The 16,193-nt window shown below is 43.0% G+C and overlaps 1 protein-coding gene across 6 annotated transcripts in view; it reads right to left on the bottom strand.

Annotated features, from left to right (window-relative positions):
* The window catches only part of RHBDD1 (rhomboid domain containing 1), a 125,183-nt gene extending 110,308 nt beyond the window's left edge, over nucleotides 1-14,875 (bottom strand). For 3 of the 6 annotated variants that reach the window (XM_066345206.1, XM_066345201.1, XM_066345205.1), the window contains exon 1: nucleotides 11,614-11,636. The gene's annotated coding sequence lies outside the window, so the exon portion shown is untranslated. Of the gene's footprint in view, nucleotides 1-11,613 lie in introns of all 6 variants that reach the window. The other 3 variants (XM_066345202.1, XM_066345204.1, XM_066345203.1) reach the window with 2 other exon arrangements.
* Between the last annotated feature and the right edge of the window lie 1,318 nt (nucleotides 14,876-16,193).

Here is a 16,193-nt window from a genome sequence, read left to right as displayed (position 1 = left end):
CTCTGCACCTAGCTAACTTTGGAGAAAAACACCATAGTGCAAATGTCCAAATTAGGTGGGGCCATTCCAATTTCATAAACCCAACCCAAGCAGCTGCTAAAACAAAACAAAAAACAAAAACAAAAAACCCATCATCGTGCAGCTTTGTAATGGCTGGACAGGATTCCTTGCTAAAAGGCCCCCTGAAGCCCCATTATTTAAATTTAAAACTTTATTTTCTGTTATTCTTCTATGCCTAGTTTCCCGATCAGATTGTGTTTGCCTCTGAGTCTCTGCTCAGTGCCAAGCGGCGGCTAAGATGGCTGGTCTCCTTATTAACTGTGTTACTTCTTGGGCAAATTCATCAAGCCACGTCTGGTTCCCCATCTGTAAAATGGGTTAGCATGAGGATTCAATTAGCATACTCTTGTTGAATATAGCTCCTTGTGATTATTATACATCACTTTTATAGTCTGGGCTTCTCCCAGAAGCAGACTCTGAGACAAGGCTCTAGGCAAGAAATTTATTTGGCAGGTGACAAATACCTGGCAGGGTTGTAAGAAAGCAAGACAGGGAAGGCAAGGCAGCCACAAACACACCTATTACTCAGCGAGCGATCACTGTGAGTGACTAGAGCGTAACCCCGTGGGGAACCACGGAAGCTAGTCTAGTTACGCCTCGGTGCTAGCCCCCGAGGCTGGGTGGGGGTCTGCCTTTACTCCCTGGCACTTGTGACTTGCCATGGCGGGCAACACGGGTGTCAGGGCGTCTGGGCCAGAGGAAGCAGTGCAGGTGCTGGAGGCCGGAAGTCCATCAGAGCACGCTCAGGCAAAGGGGCAGGGCCGGGCAGAGCCGGGCAGAGCCGCGGGCACCGTGCCCCGCCCTACCGGAGCTCCGTCACCTCCGCAGTAGCGCTTGTTTTGAAGCAAGAGATCTTTCTCAAATGTCATTAATATATCAGGGAACAATTTGAGCATAATACATATTTCTTGTTTGATTATGCATCATTTCATCAGCAAGACGCACCAGGTGAATGCAGCAAACTGCCCCCAGCTGAAGCAAACTGCATAGAAAGCCACAAAATGGACACATTTGCACACCTCAAACCAGCTACCTCAAGTTCGCAGAGTGTGTTCCCAGTGACCCCCCCATCCACGTCTGCAGTTAGGACTTGCCACCCACTCCGGATAGCCCCCTCCCCCCACTGCCAGTCATTCACAAGCTGCACCCCTTCAGACAACCACATCCACAAGCAAAGGTTAGGACATTCTGAAGGGAGAGCGCCATATTCATTGTAGCACTTATGTATTTTTTTATCATTTAATGTGAAAAACTGTGCTGCCATTTTATCAGGTTCCTACCTCTTTTTTTAATGTACCACTGACAAAACTTTTTGCGTTCTGCTCCTAACACCACATGCGGTTTTTATTGCTCGATGTGCATGAAATGGTGTTTTTAGGAAGGTCTCTGTGTCATATCCATGCAGATCGGACTCGACTACTAGCAGAAAGTGCGCAGGAGGGAGGCCCGCACCCATGACTGCAGCTCATTAGCTGTGACTGTCCCACTTCCCCTCCGAGGTCACTACTGGAATCCCATTCTTCAACCAAACTCACCAAACTTGGGCACCCTCATCGCTCCAACAGCAAAAATACCTCATGCTCTGAACTTTCTTAGAAAAATTAACGTAAGAGGGGAAAATTCTCCCTCAACCTACCAAATATGCCTCTCTGTTTATGTCTTCTCTACCTACTAAAAGTTATTTTGCCTTTCATCATGTGGAACTTAAAAACAAAATTCACTTAATCTGGGGCATCTGTTGACTTAACTAGACGTCCTAAATGTGTCAAGGCTTCCCGTTTGATGGTAACTACTCGGTGACGCATACATTCACCTGTGACCTGATGCTTTCTGTAAGAGATTTCAGTAGGATATTCAGTTCAGGTATACCAATTTTGTCAAAGTCGTTATGAGTAAAAAATAAGAACCTAAAATCAGCTGCTCGGACAACACGTGCACCTCGGTGATCAAACTGCATTTACATGCTCTGTGCATGTTTCGCTCTACACCACACACAAGGTCAAACCACTAACTGTCAGTTACAATAAGCTTCCAAACTTCTGGTCAATTACCTGGTTAATAATAAAAGACAAGGCTATGACATCCTTATGGTTATAATTAATTCACACAGATCAGCTTCCTGTTAATCAAATACATCTTTAAGAGCGTGTAATTTATTTTTCACCTAGGAACCAACACTTAGCTTGGTTAACTGAAAAAAGCGATCTTGCTGAACGCCACGTTGAAAGGCCGTCGGGATGCTCCGACACATAAAGGACCAAAGGCTCACAGCGCTCCCGCCGCATATAAGAGCTGTTGCCACGCTCGCGGCAAACGGAAGCACAAGGCGACGGGTAACCCGAGCAATACATCTGAACAGTTTCCGAACATCAAGAAGTTGACGGGCCACCGGGGTAAACAGATGGGCTCTGGGAAAAGAAGTGCCTCAATGGCCTGACCTGTGGTGGCGCAGTGGATAAAGCGTCGACCTGGAAATGCTGAGGTCGCCGGTTCGAAATCTTGGGCTTGCCTGGTCAAGGCACATATGGGAGTTGATGCTGCCAGCTCCTCCCCCCTGTCTCTCTCTGCTCTCTCTCTCTCTCTCTCTCTCTCTGTCTCTCTCTCTCTCCTCTCTAAAATGAATAAATAAATTTAAAAAAATTAAAAAAAATAAAGTTTATTTGAAAAAAAAAAATCAATATTAAAAAAAAAAAAAAAAAGAAGTGCCTCAATGGTTTTCGTCAAAATGATATTCAGGGCTAGCAACAGTAACGTATGCGGTGTAGACGGTGGATATGGGCATGGTCTTTGTGAAGAACTCTGTGATACACCAGCGATGGGACCTTAGGAAAGTCACTGAACTGCCATTTCTCGCCCGGAAAAGGAAATCATGCAGGCTCATTTGGTGTTGTAGGGATTAAATGAGATTACTATATTGAGATTTTATATATGTGTATATATATAAAATCATAAACTGTGAAATGACAGTGTTTTCAAACCAGATAAATTAAAATAACGGTTAACATTAAAATTTTAAATAGCTTTAAAGTGTTTTTATAACTGAGTGACCAATTAGCAGTCCTCTGGGCCTTCTCTAATCCCATTACTTTTAAACTGCTCCATGTGGTTCAGATACACATGCATTGTTTTAAACAATATGATGGGGTATGGGAGAGACACATGAAAGCGGAAATGATTTTCTAATTACAATAAACTCTATAATAAAATGTCCAACCAGAGTCTCTGTCAAGATTACCTTTAAATTATCACCACATTTGAGAATTTAATGAGCCTCTATTTTAGTATTTTTTTAAAAAAAATCTCAGTATGTATGTCAGATGGCAAAATTTGTATTTTTCCCCTCCTTTTTAAAGCATCACTGTCCTAACAGAAATGATTCGATTAACTTTATACATGAAAAATGAAAACTAGTGGGTTTTGTACAGTCTTGACTTCTGCTCCATAGCGAGGTGAATTAGTGCCAACTCCGATCTGACCCATCACCACGTATGATTTCCAGTATCAATCATGAGCCAGCTCCTTCTCTCACCGACTACACGTTTTAGCATAATGAGGGCTCATTAAAGTTCTCAGACTGACAGCCCTTCAGACAGAGGTCCTTAAACCAGCAGACACAAGGGGAGCAGCCATGCCAGCAGCCCACCCTCTCTCCCTTCCAGAGGATGGAAATCATGCCACTCTCATGTTTGATCCATGCCGCATTTCTCTTGTTTGTCTACCTAAAATCAATGAAAGACTGATAGCCATCACACCCTTTCAATTAACCTGTGGCAGGACTGTTAGTGAATTATTTATGGAACCGAAATCTTTCCAGCATACGAGCTAGTCAAGAGGGGAAAGAGACAGCCAGACTTCAGAGATGCTGTTTATGTTCCCAGAAAGCACACAGGACGTCCACTAATTACTAGGTTGTAGGAACAGCTTGGGGTTTTTCTGCCTGCCCAGTATCAATACCTCATTCTTTCAGTAACAGTAATCTACCTCTACCCCCACTGGATGTGGTCCTGGGGGGACCAGAACTCAAGACTGCCAGTAACCAGAGTTGGAATAATAACCCTCTCCCTAGAATTTAAAACTAGTACTGGAGACCCAAAGACCAATGACTTCTAATGCATTAACTTAAAAGAATTTCCCAGCTCTACCAAGTCTACCCAAACTTTGAGCGCTCATCAAACTGCTGTTCTTTACCAAAGCCTGGTGATCTGGTTTGTTTTCTGTCGATTCTCTGAGCTTACCCACACACTGCCTATCTCTTGCTCTTGAAGAAATTATCCAGATAAACTAGTTAACTTAGTGTTTGTTGTTTGCAGTCAAAGAACCCTGCTCAGAACACAAAGCATTTGCCAAGGGCTGGCAAGCAAATCCTGATTTATCGCAAGCATCACCAAGTCTTGTTTCCTACTGAGTACAATATTTTAGCCCATAGGAGAACCAAAACATGGAGGCTGGCTACATGAATGTCCTGGAGAAAAGAGTGCAGAGCTCAGGAGATGAGTGCGAGAGTAACTTCTGCCTAAGTAAGGCAGAGTATACACCAAAATACTTGGTGTATAAACTTGGACACTGGTAGAAGAACGTTATTTCAAAAGAAAAAATTGATGGTCTAAAATTTCCTTCAGTTGGCCCTGGCCAGGTAGCTCCACAGGTTAGAGCGTTGTCCTGACATACCATTGCGGGGTCCATACCTGGGCAGAGTCCATACAAGAATCACCAATGATGGCATGAATGAGTGGAACAACAAATCAGTGTTTCTCTCTGCATGTCTCTGTCTTTCCCCTTTCCTCTCTAAAAATCACTCAATAAAATTTTTTTCAAATTAATAAAATTGTCTTCTCTTTATACAAGGTTTATTTTTTAAAGCAACTTCTAATTATTGAACTGATTTTCAAAACACGGCACTCGCTGACTTTGTTCTTCACTGAAGTAAGACTAGTTTAAACATTTAATAAGATGTCACTTAATGAAAACTTCTGACTAGAACTTTCAGACAATAAATCAATTAGATTCATCCACTCAAAATAAGAAGAAAGAAATAAGAAAGAAAGAAAAAACAACAACAAATGAACGAGGGCCCCTTCGATCCCACAGCCTTCGGGAAGGATCAGGGAAGCATCCTGCATGCCTTTCTTCACCGTCATGAAACTCACGCACAGACACAAACCACCACGTCTCCAACCATGAGCCCAATGAAGAAAACCAATGGAACTATGGTAATGAAAGCACTAAGTATATATAATTTTATATCTCACTGTCTATATTCCTTCATTTAATAATATATGAGCGTCCACTAAGGGACAGGCACTGTCCTTTCAGGCAACCATAGCCTAGAAAGAGAGGCAGACACACAAACAGCGAGATTATAGTGTGATCAAGAACTAGACTAGAGCTGTCTGTCAAAGTGCAGGGGATGTTTAGAAAACAGCAAAATTAAATTTCACAGTTTTGTGTGAGGTGTGTGGGGAGAAACAAGGAAACCATTAGGCAGGCATAGTTCTGTAGGCAATGGGGAGGGAGCTGAAACCACCCGTGAAACTCAGGGTCAAAAGCTGTGCAGCCATCTCCGAAAAATAACTTTTCTATTAAGTCACCACTTGGTGGACATAATCGCTACAAGCTGGAAATGTAGACATCTGTAAGGTTTCTTATTGATACAACGTTAACATATCTTGAAAGAAAGGAGACCATCTTGAATACTTTGGTACAAAGGAAGGGGCACAGGGCCAGTGTGCAGAGTATTTATTTATTCCTACATTTGTTCAAACTTAGAATCACAACTGAGTCAGCACAACACACAAAACTGCAAATTGCTGGTATTTGTAACACAAAAAAAGTAGAAAAATTTCCTTCACAGTATTTGCCCAAGAGACTTTCCTCAAGGGAAAAGAATCCAAAATTAGGAGTGGATGCCAACACACACACTCTCTCTCTCCTATATATTATTTACATAGAATTGAAGTCATTGTACTATGTACACAAATTTCATTCATAACTTGTCCTGACTTAGAATTAAAAATGAACAAGCAAGTTAACACCATGGAGAAACAGCTGTCATTGCAATGACAACACTCCTGGAGCTGCAGCCAGATTCGTGGTCGAATTTGGATGCCATCGCTTACTGGTACGTAACCGCGGGCAAACCACATAACCAGTCCTCCTGAGCGACTTTATCGATGGATGAGAAAAGCTCCCCTTACTTCCTGGAGTCACTGTGAAGAACACATGCTCTAGCATATTATCTGAAAGCACGTGGCACACCCCCAAAGGTGGTTTTCCATTCTCCTTTCCTCTCTACGTGGTGATGAGCCTTTCCCCCCTTGGTACTAAGCTTTATTGCTTTACAACTATGACGTGCATGTAACAATGTCCAAGAAAGTAGATGGTAGTAACTCCAACATGGAAACCCTAATGCACACGTGGTTAGCTGTCTATAATCCAGAACCCAGAGGGCCCTGTACACTATCTATTGCTTCCCGGAAGTCCAATACATTTTCTTTCCTGAACACAGCCAACATTATCCACAGGCTTTGAAATAACACCATCCTGATGTTGCACAGAGCAGCTGGTTGATTGAAAGTGACTGCCTCTCCCCCACACTCCAGCTGTCACCGGGAAACTCTCCTCAACTGTGAAAAAACGGACAATGCTATACTACTACTGTCGCTATTAATAACAATCCAACAAATACTTAGCATTTGACATTCATTTTCTTATGAAAGCTTACTATTAACTAAAAATTAACGCTAAGGAAAAGTCTTTACCATATAAATGCAAACCAGCAGCTTTCATACAAGGAAAAAACCACGGGACAGTAAACACAAGTAATGTATTTCTATTGACTCCTGGTTTCCCTTTCCGAGTCATTTGTAATGCTAAACAAATGCTAATATTAATGCTAAAATATTAAATAGCTTTAACAGTGATACAGCTGTCACACTTTGAGGGATTAAAAAAGGAGCTTGGATGATTTCTCAAAAATTGTGCATAGACACCTATTTTCGTAAAATGTGGGTTAGCCTCAAGGTTGGATTTAAAAAAAAATCTCTCCTCTGCACGAGAAGCTACACTACGTATGTTTAACGTTGCCGGAAACCTTGAACATTATCTTCAGAACACGTCTGTGACTCCCACAAGAGTTCTTACTGCCATGTCTTTTTTAGGTCTAGCTCACCTCCTGAGGATTTCTATCCTACAGATGAAGAGTTTCACACCCAGTGTCCAGCACTCCTACGTTCCAGGGACATGCCTCAGTGTCCCTACAGAGGGCCTGTACTCTTCATTAAGGCCTCTCAGCTCCTGAGTGCTACAGGAAATATTCTGCTAAATAGGGTTCCCTGCTAAAAATCTGAAGCCCACTGCTTCCCTGACTACAACTGTAGCAGGAAAGGAAATCTCTTTAGAGCATCATGAGTTCTTTTTTGTTTTTTAAAAGAACGTTTACATACATATGCACATCTAACTTTACATTAATGTATAGATTTATTCTTATCCCCACAATTATGACCTGGCATGACTTCTTTCAAGTATTGTCCATGCTCATATAATCATACATAATATATATGCACACACAAAAATACATATAAATTTCGGTCACTTTTAAAAAATGGAACATAAAAATTTTCACTTTACTATCACTAAGCATCTATGTTGAAAAAGAATAACTTGCCCTGGCCGGTTGGCTCAGTGGTAGAGTGTCGGCCTGGCGTGCGGAAGTCCCGGGTTCGATTCCCAGCCAGGGCACACAGGAGAGGCGCCCATCTGCTTCTCCACCCCTCCCCCTCTCCTTCCTCTCTGTCTCTCTCTTCCCCTCCCACAGCCAAGGCTCCATTGGAGCCAAGTTGACCCGGGTGCTGGGGATGGCTCCATGGCCTCTGCCTCAGGCGCTAGACTGGCTCTGGTCCCAACAGAGCGAAGCCCCAGATGGGCAGAGCATTGCCTCCTGGTGGGCGTGCCGGGTGGATCCCGGTCGGTGCATGCGGGAGTCTGTCTGACTTGCCTCCCTGTTTCCAGCTTCAGAAAAAAAAAAAAAGAAAGAAAAGAAAAAGAATAACTATTTCGGAGCTATTTTTTTATACTTTGGTGTATGTTTTTAGTGTGGTCCCATCCCCTCTAACACAGTGTCCCCTTCTCTGGCTGTCCCCATTAACTATCTGAAGAGACTTAAATGTTAATCAACCCCTGACTTTCCCCTTCCAGTAAGCACCCCAAGAAGTCATGGAAGCTGCTCTGCATGGTGATAAAACTGAAGACATTGTGTTTCCATTAGGGTTAGTTTTCAGTTTTTCCAACTGTTTGCTCTCCGGTGCACAATAACGTGAAAGCTTTGACCTCTGTCCGTGGATGACGGACAGAGAAGCAGCGCAGTGGGGTAATAACAACACTACCGCCTTCGTGAGGAGGAAATGAATGAGATCAAGTTAGGTTGGAGGCGGTAGCTACCTTTCCCCACCATCCACCATGCAGCAGCCATTCAGCCTCTATGCCTAACACCTAGTGAACAGGTTTGGTTGGCCCTTTCTTTTTATTTATTTTTAGATTTTATTTATTGATTTTAGAGAGAGGAGAGAGTGAGCAAAAGATGGGGGGGAGCATCAACTTGCAGTAGTTGCTTCTCTTTTGTGCCTTAGCTGGGCAAGCCTGGGACGGGACCTCAAACCAGCGACCTCAGCGTTCCAGGTTGACACTTTAATCACTGTGCTACCGCCGGTCAGGCTGCACTTTATTTCATTTTATTCAACGTCCTGAGGCAATCGCACACCATGTCTTTTATAGAAGAGAAAAGTAAGGTTTGGAGGGTGTTCACATGTCACACGGACACAATGAGTACCGTATTTCCCCATAAATAAGACACTCCCACGTGTAAGACGCACCTTAATTTTGGGGCCTGAAATTTGAAAAAAAAAAAATTACATAAAGTTATTGAACTCAAATTTTATTCATCATAAAATTCATATAACTCACTACTGTCAAAACTCCCATCCATTAGCTTGTCCTCATCTGTGTCTGATGACGAATCACTGTCTTCATATATTGCCTCGTCCTCAATTCCATCTATGGCGTCTGAAATGCCACAACCACTGTATAAGACGCACCCAGTTTTTAGACCCCAAATTTTTCAAAAACAAGGTGTGTCTTACACATGGGGAAATACGGTATGTAGCAGAGGGGTTCAAAGCAGGGTTTTTCCAAACCCCAAACCACTGCTATAGATCTGCCTTTCTGAGAGAGAGAACAAGAAAAATGCTTGGAGTTTTTAGAAAATGAATGCTTTATAATGGGACGGCATTACCAAAATTCTTTTTAGACACTGATATCCGAAGTGACTCCTGTATTTCTGAAAACTCTCACCCACAACACCTAGGAGCAAAAGCAGGGACCTGGGAGCAGTGTGCTCTAATCAAAGCCTGCTGGTTAGGCCACAGTGTGGCACTGACCCTTCTCAACAGTGGAGTGAGCCTATAGCTTTGGACCAGCTGCTTCAAATCCTGAGTATTGCTTTTTCTCCCCCCCCCCACACACAAAGGCCCCCCAGACAAAGAAGGGAAAAGTTGTGAGTAAACACTGCAACTGATCATCTGAACAAACAGCCAGGGGTGGGCACTCCTAACTTAACTCCTGTGATGCTTCCAGAAAACAGGAGAATGGGTATGATAAAGACTTCTCTGCTATGGAGGGGCTGTGTGACATGTGGAAAGGAAAGATAAGAAAAACTTCTTCAGCCTTGTGCTCTGCTCCGCAGTCCTTCTCAGTTCTAAGGCTAATCCCGTTTCAGTGATCTACCCCAGTGGTCCCCAACCCCGGGCCGCGGACTGGTCCGCAGAGAAAGAATAAATAACTTACATTATTTCCGTTTTATTTATATTTAAGTCTGAACGATGTTTTATTTTTAAAAATGACCAGATTCCCTCTGTTACATCTGTCTAAGACTCACTCTTGACGCTTGTCTCGGTCACGTGATACATTTATCCATCCCACCTAAAGGCCAATCCGTGAAAATATTTTCTGACATTAAACTGGTCTGTGGCCCAAAAAAGGTTGGGGACCACTGATCTACCCTACTTTCTTCCTTCCCAAATTCTGGGTCAAAAGATAACGCTGAAGAGACCAGAAGCCAAAAATTTTAAAGATACTCTTTAACAGAATTACTAATATGAGTTTTAAAAATTCTATAGGCACAACAGCACTGGTATTAGTCTGTATGTACTGCTACAACTTTTAACTGAATGTCCTGCCTCCAATAAACAACCTTGATTGGGAACCCAGAAATAAATAAGATGCCTTCTAAGAGTGATCACAATATCCGTGCCTACAACTCATATCTAACCCAATGAGGAATCTTTCTAACACAACCCATGTACCAATTTGATACAGTCATGACGGTAATCAAGTAACATCTCATCTTTGACTATTTTCTACGTATGCTGGTGTTAAAACACTTCTCCTGCATTTTCACATTGAATACTTACAGCCCTATGAAGTAACCTTTATGTAACATGTCTGAGATCCTATACCTACGAAAAGCTTCACCTGGATCCATCCTATTCTGTAAAATCCCACTGTGACCTCCAAAGGGGCTATTCTTTCTCACTGTGCCAGCAATTCTCAAACTGTAGCACTCAGATGCACTGGGGTATCTAAGGTAAGACCCCAAAATCTGCATTTCCAACAGGTTTCAGGGTGATGCTGACGCTAGCAGTCCTGGGACAATTTAGGAATTCGATACAGTGCTCTTCTTTGTAAGACAACCTCTTTCTCAAGCCTAGCCATGCCTGCCATAAAGTAAGTCTTTCAAGTTTATCAGAACCAGGAAATGACAAATAAATTTGAGACATCAGACTTTTAAAAACTCATTGCAAAGAACTTAAAAAAAGAGAGACAAGTTTAGATGTCACTAAGTATACTGCCAAGGAGGACCTATACAACTACACATATAGATGGCTTAATCATGACTAAGCAATAATTCATTTTGACAGCACCCTGAGTTTTCGAAAGAGACTGTGATCCGGTTTTGGAGAGGTTTTTAAGGTCTGGGCAGAAAGGGGTTAAATTCCCACAGGTGGATTTCTTCCCCGCTCTTAAGAGAAATGCCACAACTCGGGTTAGGGTGCCTGTGCCAGCCCACTAGTTCAGAGAACATAAAGCTACTGCTCCCAGAGCACCTGGAACTGAAAGCTGTTGCTGATGCAACGTCACTGCAAACTTCCTGCTCTCAAAAGCAATTCCTCTCGAACTCCCGCTGCACCCACCCATCTTCCCGAGAGCCTCCGCAGGTGACTCCGGGCGGTCAGCTCAGAGACGGGGGCGGGGGTGAGGAAGACCCCCCGCTCCAGTACACGTCCTCTCCGATCTCGCACCCCGAGGGTGCCTAGGACGCCGACGCTCCGCGTCCAACCCCCACTGGTCCCTGCCTCCATCCCCACCTCAGCAGCGGTCCCTCGGGGACGCCGTCCGCCGCCCCGGCCCGCCGCCCCCCGCCCGCCGCGGCGCTGGGAACGGGCTAAAGAAGCGGCGCAGAACCCACGGCGCGATCGGCTCCCAACAGACGCGGAAACTCACACGCTCTCTACGGCCCGCCTGCGTCCACACGTCTTCCCGCGCGCACGTGCGTCATCACGCACGGGCGTCGATTCCTGACGCGCCCAGTCCCCGCGGCTGCCGGGCGTGGAGGGAAGCGTGGGCGATCTGGCTCGGCGGCTCGCGTGGCCGGGGCGGCTCGCGCGGGGGAGGCCAGGGCCGTAAAGCGGGCCGGCGGGCTGCGGCGCGAGCTCAGGTGCGCGGCAGGTGGACCTCCCGGCCGCGTGTGGCTGCGGGGGGCCTGGAGGCGTCCCCGCCCCAGGACACAGTGTGGAGTACCCTCGACTCACCCTGCCACTCAGAGTGAAGCGTGGGTAATATGTACTTGTCTTCCCCGCCACGAGTGACTGGCGACCTCCACCCTGCGGAAAGCAGAAGCAAACCCGCAGCCTGCCGGGAAGAGGAGGCAGAGGCCGCTGGTGAATGGACGGCGTGGGAGGCAGACACTCCCCCTTCCCGAGTCAGCGATCAGCGCGAGGGCTGCCTCCCTGTGGGCGGAACCCGGCCACAAGTTCGCCAGCGAAACAGGGTCGTGGGTGTGCGTCGCACTCCCCGGAGCTGCGGTCTGAGCCTGCCTGACAGGCCGTTTGGGCCACGTGAGGGCTCCGGGTGTTGAGTTCAGTTAACGTGTCATTTGATGCTGTTTTAATTGCGGGTTCTGCCTCAGCTCTGGAACAAGGCTCGCGCTCAGTGCTGGGAGTCAGGTCAAGTTAAATGCTGGGATGCAGGGCTATTTCAGACACTAGGAGGAAACTCTCTTATGATCTAGTGTGGAATTTTCTAATGACTGCGCGTTAGATATGCCCTTTCCAGGGAGGAATCCAGATGCGGGTGGTTTTATGCTGCTCTGTACTATTGGAAATTGTGGTACTCATGTTGAGCTAATTTACACGGAAGCTGCCTCAATCAGAAGAGCTTTGATGATGTTTTGTTCCTGTGTATTGCAAGAACTCTTCGAGTTTGAAGTTGAAATGAAAAATTGGCTGCTGTACAGGATACATAACAGACTTTTAAGTGATAAAGAAGGTTAACAGTTTGCAACTCTGTTCCTTGAGCCTTACAGGTTATCCCTTCTAAAAACATTGTGCTGATCAAAAAGCAAGGCTGACTGAGAAACTATATTCCTGGAAATAGAAGGTCAGCGGGATTTGGGGGTGGATTGCCTATAGAAGTATTTTATATATTTTCCTACAAAAAAATTAATGTAATTTCTCAGGCAGAAGATGTCCCCATCTATCCTGATCCATGATCACATGCATCAGTTCATTAACACTAATCCTATCTTCTATTCTCTAACACCCTTTCACCTTTCTGTAATAGCATCATTGTTCCTGTCCTTATTTTAATATATCAGATACAAAAATGATTTTAAGGGAGCCAGCCACAAGTCAAGAAATTATGTGTATTATGTACCATATTTGTATTTTTTATGATGACGATAAGACTAACAATATTTAGCAGTGATAGACCATGCAAAAAGTAACCATAACATTTTCAGTGGCTATAATAATACCAGACAAAATAGACTTTAAGACACAAAATATTTCTAGAGACAGACATACCATAATAATAAGACAGTCAGTACATCAAGATACAACGATTATAACAAAATACCACAAACTAGGTGGCTTAAAACAATGGAAATTTTCTCACACTTCTGTAGGCTCAATGTGTTTGCAGAACCAAGCTTTCTGAAACCTGTAGGGGAGAACCCTTCCTTGACTCTCTAGCTCAAGGGTCGGGAACCTTTTTGGCTGAGAGAGCCATGAATGGCACATATTTTAAAATGTAATTCCATGAGAGCCATACAACAACCCGTATATGTTACACAGTATCCAATAAAAATTTGGTGTCCCGTGGACAGCTGTGATTGGCTCCAGCCACCCGCAACCATGAACATGAGCGGTAGGAAATGAATGGATTGTAATACATGAGAATGTTTTATATTTTTAACGTTATTTTTTTTTTATTAAAGATTTGTCTGCAAGCCAGATGCAGCCATCAAAAGAGCCACATCTGGCTCATGAGCCATAGGTTCCTGACCCCTGCTCTAGCTTCTGGTGATTTGTTGGCAATTCTTGGGCATTCCTGGCTTGTAGTTCCATCAACTTCAATCTGTCTTTATCATCACGTGGCATTCTCCCATCGTATGTCTTTCTCATTGTATTAGGACACCAGTCATTTAAGGAAGAAATTAGACAATCATACTCTTTATGAAATAGAGACCATTCCTTCTGTGAAGATGTTTATTCCCCTGATACCAAATTCAGGTAAAGACATTGCAAAAAAAGAAATCTATGGATCAGTATCCTTTATGAACATGTATCCCTCATGAACATACAAAAATCCCCAGTTAGCAAACCAAATCCAACAGTACCGAAGAATTTTATACCATGAGTGCAAGGTTGGTTTAACAATAACAAAATCAGTGTAAAACAATGCTACATTACTAGACCAAAGGAAAAAAACTACATGCCATCACAATAGATATAAAACAGCATTTGACAAAATCAACAGACACATGATAAAAACTCAAACAGGCAAATTTAACAGTGGGCACACAGGGCATGTGCCCTGGGCCCTGACTTCTGAAGGGCCCGCAAAACCCTAACTTTACTTTTTTTTTCTAATGTAAGAGGCCCAATATTTTCTTCTGTGCCTGGGGCCTCAACCGACCTTAATCCGCCTCTGCTCTCAAAGGACTAGGAAGGAACTTCCTCAGCCTACAAAGGGAGTCTATTAAAAAAAAATTTTTTTAAGCTACAGCTAATTTCATACTTAACTGCAAAACATTGAATACTTTCCCCCTAAAATCAAGAACAAGACAAAGATGTCTATACTCACAACTTATATTCATAATTTTACCACCAGTCAGCTCTGTTCCAGGTCAACGCTTTATCCCTTGTGCCACCACAGACCAGGCCAAGATCAAGATTTTTTAGAAGTATTTTTATATACTACAAGTAAACAGTCCAGAAACAGCACTAATAAGACAGTTTCCTTCTGAATAGCATCACAAAGAAGAAAATACTTAGTGATAAATGTAATAAAAGAGGTAGGAGACTTGTACACTGCAACCTACTTAAATGGCTGAGAAAAAAATGGACATTCTTATTGGAGATGTTTGCCCCGAATCTGTGTACTCTAGTTGACCAATGTCACCCTGTTAAATTTAATCTTCTAAATAAAAAAATTAAAATAAAAAAAAAGGACATTCCATGTTCATGGACCAAAAGGCTCAGTATTGTTTAGATAGCAGTTCTCAAATTGATCTATGGATTCGACACAATTTCAAAATTTTAGTAGACTTTTTTAATAGAAATAGAAGCTGATCTTTATAATATAGAGTAAAATATAATATCCAAAACAATTTTGAAAAGAGAAAAAAATTATAGTAATTTACTACCCAATTTCTAAATATACTATAAAGTTACAGTTAATCAAGACTGCATTATTGTAAGAGTAGGTGTAGAGCTCGATGGAATGGAATTTAAGCCCATATGATTTAAGCCCACTTGATTTTCAATAAAGTTGCCACAGTAAAGGATAGTCTTCGAAAAATAATGCTGGGAAAATTGGACATTGATAAGAAAAAAAAAATGAACTTAGACTCTTCATGCAGTATATGAGAATTAAATCCAAGTGGAACATAGGCCTAAATGTAAGAGCTAAAACTATAAAACTTCTAAAAGAAAACAAGAGAAAATCTTAGTCATGCTCTTAGGCAAAGTCTTTTTAGCTAACCATCAAAAGCATGATCCACAAAAGAAAACATTGATAACTTGGACCTCCTCAAAATTTAAAATATTTGCTTTTTAAAAGACCTCATTAATGAAAAGCAAGTCACAGATTTGAAGAAAATACTTGCAAACTTTATATCTGATAAAGGATTTGTATCTGGAATATTTAAAGTACTCATACAACTCAAAAAAGAAAGATAAACTATTAAGTGAGCGAAAGATATAAATAGATACTTCATCAAAGAAGATTAACTGAATAATATATTAAAAATATTCCTATCACTAATCATTAAGAAGATGCCAGTTAAAACTACATGAGATACTGCCTCACACCCACTGAAGTGACAATAATTTTAAAAAATAGTTATGGCAACAGTGTAGAAAAACATCCTCACATGTTGGTGAGACTATAAAATGATGTGGCCACTTTGGAATATAGGAAACTTCTTAAAAACATATTATGCCTGATCAGACTGTGGCACAGTGTAGAGAGCATCAAACTGTGCCACTGAGGACCCAGGTTCAAAACCGCGAGGTCGTCAACTTGAGTTTGGGCTCACCACATTGAGCATGGGGTCACTGGCTTGAGTGTGGGATCATAGACATGACCCCATGTTCGCAAGCTTGAGCCCAAAGGTTGCTGGCTTGAAGCCCAAGAACGCCGGCTTGAGCACAAGGTCGCTGGTTGGAGCTCGAGGTTGCTGGCTTGAGCAAGGAAGGGGTTTCTGGCTCAGCTGGAGTCCCTTGATAAAGACACATATGAGAAGCAATCAATGAACAACTAAAGTGCTGCAAAAATTTGATACTTCTCATTTCTCTCCC

The sequence above is a fragment of the Saccopteryx leptura genome, chromosome 7 (assembly GCF_036850995.1).
Source record: "Saccopteryx leptura isolate mSacLep1 chromosome 7, mSacLep1_pri_phased_curated, whole genome shotgun sequence".
NCBI lineage: Eukaryota > Metazoa > Chordata > Mammalia > Chiroptera > Emballonuridae > Saccopteryx > Saccopteryx leptura.
The sequence above is the reverse complement of the archived record's forward strand: the minus strand, read 5'-3'. Positions and strand labels throughout refer to the sequence as shown.